Raw genomic sequence first — 4774 nt, forward strand, 5'->3', positions numbered from 1 at the left:
ATAATGGGTGAGAGGATATGAAGAGAAAAAGATGACTTCCTGGAATCTGGTTTGGGTGAATGGCTGCATTGTAGTGTATAAATTAAAGCTGAAATAGAAATCTCAGAAGAAGGAATGGACAGATTTTCTGGTTGGAGGGCCAACATTAATTTCAACTTTGGACATGTTGAATTTGAGGTCTTTGGAGTCATTTAGTCATTACCATTAGAGAACTGAATAGAGCTGGGAGTCGAAAATTCAGAAAAAATCTGTATATGATAAAAATTTGGATCTAGCCTATGAGCAGTGGTTGAAGACACAGAAGTGATGGGATTGTCCAAAAATAGTTATGAAATATAAGAATCCGGATGGATTCCAAGGAACAGTGATATATTAAATGAATGACTACAGAGAGAAGAATATACAGAGGAGAGGTATCCAGGAAAGAGAGGTGACATGGACGTGAAAAGAGAAGAAATATACAGAAAGAAAGAGAAATGAAAAGTTTCCACAACCTCCTTATAAGATCAACTATTCAATAATTTTAAATTTAAATAATTTTTTGTTCTTTATTTTGAAATATCAAAATAATTGTGATCTCATTAGTATCTTTGAGCTATGCTCTTCAGATTGTGAAGTGTGGTCCACATGCATCAAAATCACCTAGGAGTGTGGTTTAAAATTCAACTCTACTCCAGAAATCTGAGTCGGTGATAAGGGATGTGGATCCAGGAATCTGACTTTCCTAGCTTTCCAGGTTTAGTCCTACTTACAAGGAATTTGGGGTAAGAGCTCCACTGAAGTGAAACTAAAAACTAGGATTTAGGATGTGAGGTTTGATGTTTAAAGATCTTTAATCGTGCTTTCTGCAGTGCTCAGACCAAGACTGTAAAAAATGGTTAACTCTATAAGAAAGATCAACCTAGTCATCAGTTTCTGAATCAGACTGAGAAGTTGATATATTTAGAAAACAGAATAGTTTCCTTTCATGAACCATTATCTATATATTTTTAATGATCAAAGATCCATAAAATGTCAATCTGTGTTGTAATTAATTAACAAAAGGAAATGAGAGTTTCAGCTATTCCAGCCAAAGCCAGTAGATTTAAACTGTACACTAATTTTTAAGTGAACAGAAACCTTTAAAATATATGTCAAACTGTTCTTTTTTTTTTTTTAACATGAAGGTTAAAGAATAAATAAGGTGTTGAATGACCGACTCCTGTAATACAAATAATTACATAAAACACTTCATAAGAACAGGACAGATGGCCTGGTTTGTCACAGCATGCCCACATTTAGCACAGTGCCTGGTATATAAGCTACTCAATAAATGGGTTTGAGATTCAAACAGAACAGTGTTCAAATACACATCTACCACACAGCAATCCTTTGACCTTGAAAAATAATTGTAACCTCTCTGTTTTAGCCAGGGTTCTCTAGAGAAACAAAGCTAATAGAATATATTCAGATATATAGAATGAGATTATGAGGCATTGGCTCAGCAATTATGAAGGCTGAGAAGTCCCACAATCTGCCATCTGCAAGCTGGAGGCCCAGGAAAGCTGGCAGTGTGGTTCCAGTCCAAACTGACAGGCCTGAGAACCAGGGGAGCCAATGGTGTAAGTCCCAGTCTGAGTCTGAAGGCCCCCAAACCAGGAGCACTGATTTGCAAGGGCAGAAGAAGATAGCTGTTCCAGCTCAAGCAGAGAGAGCAAATTTGCCCTTCCTCCTTCTTTTTGTTCTATTCAGGCCCTCAACAGATTGGATGATGCCCACCTGCACTGGTGAGGGCCATCTTCTTTACTCTGTTGTCTACCGTTTCAAATATTAATCTTTTCAGGCAACACCCTTACAGACACACCCAGAAATCATGTTTTACCAGCTGTTTGGACATCCCTTTGTCCATCAAGCTGATGCATAAAGTTAACCATCACATTCTCTCAGTTAATTTTCCTGTAAGCTTGTTCTGGCCTTACATGGTACAGTGTGTGAAAAGTGACTCACAGAGCACAAGCAGTCAAAATAGGCAGAGGTAAATTGACCCTGAAGCTATCATAGCTTAAGTCAGGGCCTCTTACTTGCATATGCCCCTTCCAAAGCCTTGTATGGGGCTCTACTAATCGGTTAACGTGATCTGTTTTTTTGTAATGTTTGCAAAAGTAACATATTTTTAATATTATTTTTATAAGAAAGGGTCCCCTAAATGAGCTTTAGGCCTCACAAAACTTGACTTTGTCCATGAATATATGATAAGTAGTAGTAGTATTCGAAAAAGAAATTTTATACAACCTATAGAAAATTCCTAGCACATTACTGGCACACAGTAAATGTATTATTTTTACATATGTTATAAATTGCTTATTTATAATACAGACTGTTCCAGCAATGTACATGGTAGTTTATAAATATACATAAAATATATTAAAAAAGTGGAAGAAGATATGATAGAAGTTTTCTAACAGAAGAGAGGTAAGATGAATCCATACACATTCTAGCAGTCAAAGCAAAATGCAATAAAATTGGGTATTTATTTCACAGTGTGCATGAGCAGATGAAGTGCTAAGTAGAAACTCAACTATTTCCAGTATGAAGTAAAATATTTAGGAGTTTTTCATTAAAAGAAAACTGTAGTGTACTGAACAATGTCTTTAGGTCATCTTTAGAGTAAAATCAGCAAATGATATCATATATATGTTAAAGACCCCATAAGAAAAGTGTGATAATAATTTTAGCCCTACTTTTTAGATTGTATAAATTCTTTGTAAAAGGATGTGAAAAAAGGAAAATTTGTGTGTTTCTGAAGGTAGGTACGGAGCTAGTTGTTGAATAAAGATTCTCATTGAGGAGCTAGGAAACGCCAGTTGATTACAAGAGATTTGCATTGTGAGATGGGGTCACAGTCGGATAGTAATTTTATAGCCAAAAAAGGAAAAATTTATTGTGCAACGACCTGAGTGATGGGGAGGTAGTTAAAAACTGATACAAACATTTGGGCTGGAGAAATTGACTCCGGAAGTCGTTACACAGAATCCTACGGAGGTGGCGCGTGCCCGCCCTGCGCCCGTCCCGCCCCTCACGTCCCTCGCGCCTTCGCAACCTCACGCCCCACCCCGCCCCACGCCCTTCACGATGCCGCGCCCTTCGCGCCCCTCAGGCCTCTCAGGCCCGTCACGCCCGTCGCGCCCCTCACGTCCCTCGCGCCCTCGCGACCTCACGCCCCTCGCGCCCCTCGCTCCCTTCATGCTGTCGCGCTCCCGGCGCCGTCGCGCCGGGCGGGAAGCACCGAGAGCCAGGCGCCGGAGAACGTTCGCCGCTTGTGCAGCTCAGCGAGGGCCAGGCCGGAGGAGGCGAAGGCGGCTGCGTCCCAAAGACCTGGGCCCGGAAGATGATTGAGGAAACTGGGAGCAAGCGTAACATGGCAGAGAAGAGGCAGCTGTTCGTAGAAATGCGTGATCACAATTTTGATGTCCTATGACTATGAATTGACAAATTGCAAAGCACGATTTGTACAAAAAACGATGCAGCCTCCATCTTGCTGGTCTCTGGAACATGCTGGAAGCCTTTCGAGACGACGGCCTTGATACACTGGACTCATCCCCTGAGATCAGTGTGTCCCGCCTCGGGACCGACCCTCATCCATCTACTGCCAGCGGAGCACGTGCCTTCCTTCTCATGAGTCGGCGTGGACCAGCCCCTCAGCTCCTCCTCGACTTCGTGATTGCTGCTGTGACAGTGAGGCCCGAGGCAAGTTGATGGTATTTTCTGTTAAAGCTGTGTTAGCATGTGTGGTGGGAAAATGCTGGGCAAGCTGAGATATGTTTTCTCCCAGACGTCAGATTCCAGTGGCTTAATGCTATTTAGCAGGTCTGACCAGTTTCTGAAGGAAGCTCTAAAGTTCCCAGCAGCTGTCTTTGAAGGGCCATCTTGTGGTTACACAGAGCACTCAGCCTGCACCTGTTTTCCACAGCCGAAAAAGAGAATGCTGAGTATGCCTTTAGACACAACAATGGCTGATCCTCCTCCCCGGGGCCTTGTCTGGCTACCTCTCAAGCATAGGCTTGCCCACACGGAGGAGGTCTGCCATCCCGTGGAGTGCTCCAGCTTCCGGTGTGAGGCGGAGTGTTCCTATTCCTGGTTAGAGCGTGGGATGGGTTTCTGGTACCCATGTCGGCAGTTGCCACACCCCCAGCTCTGCCAAAATTGCTCTTTGTGTGGCCATGCCAGTGTCCCTCAGGGCAACCAACACCAGGTGAAGGAGCATCCATCCTGGGTAACTGCTTTGTGTCTCAGTCTGTGTCCCCAACGGTTCGTCTGTTTCACCGGTAACAACACTAGGGCCAGTTTCCTCATAGGTGCCTACCGTAAGTAAGGGTGTAGTGTCATGAAATATTAACACTTACATTTATGACGGGGCTTGCAGATACGTTGTGTTTCATCACTTGGTTTGAAAAGCAGAGTTTTTAAAGTATGGGGAGATGGAGTTACGATGACATTTGACAAGGTCCCTTTTATTCAGTAAATTGGAATGTGACAGTGCTCGCTTTCCAAGTGAAAGGTGTCTTCTTGTTTTAAAATTGTACCAGGGGTACCACCCCCACCCCAAAAGACTTAACTCTCTGAGCTTTAAGGAACATTTAAAGTTCTTTTTTTCAAGCAAGTTTACTTCGTGCTTATAGGGTTTAAGTGTTGCAAAGAAAGCTGCATGAAATGAAGTTAAATTTTTGCCTCTCAAGTTGGGGAAATACTGTATTTTACAATTGTCACGTGGATGTCTTTACTTTCTAAAATAGTC

General features: G+C 42.4%; 1 pseudogene; it reads left to right on the top strand.

The window, feature by feature from the left end:
* Positions 1–3367: 3367 nt before the first annotated feature.
* LOC112410747 (dystrobrevin beta pseudogene) lies at positions 3368–4351 on the top strand (annotated as a pseudogene).
* Positions 4352–4774: the final 423 nt, after the last annotated feature.

Source organism: Neophocaena asiaeorientalis, unplaced genomic scaffold, assembly GCF_003031525.2.
Source record: "Neophocaena asiaeorientalis asiaeorientalis breed wild unplaced genomic scaffold, Neophocaena_asiaeorientalis_V1.1 scaffold166, whole genome shotgun sequence".
Lineage (NCBI taxonomy): Eukaryota > Metazoa > Chordata > Mammalia > Artiodactyla > Phocoenidae > Neophocaena > Neophocaena asiaeorientalis.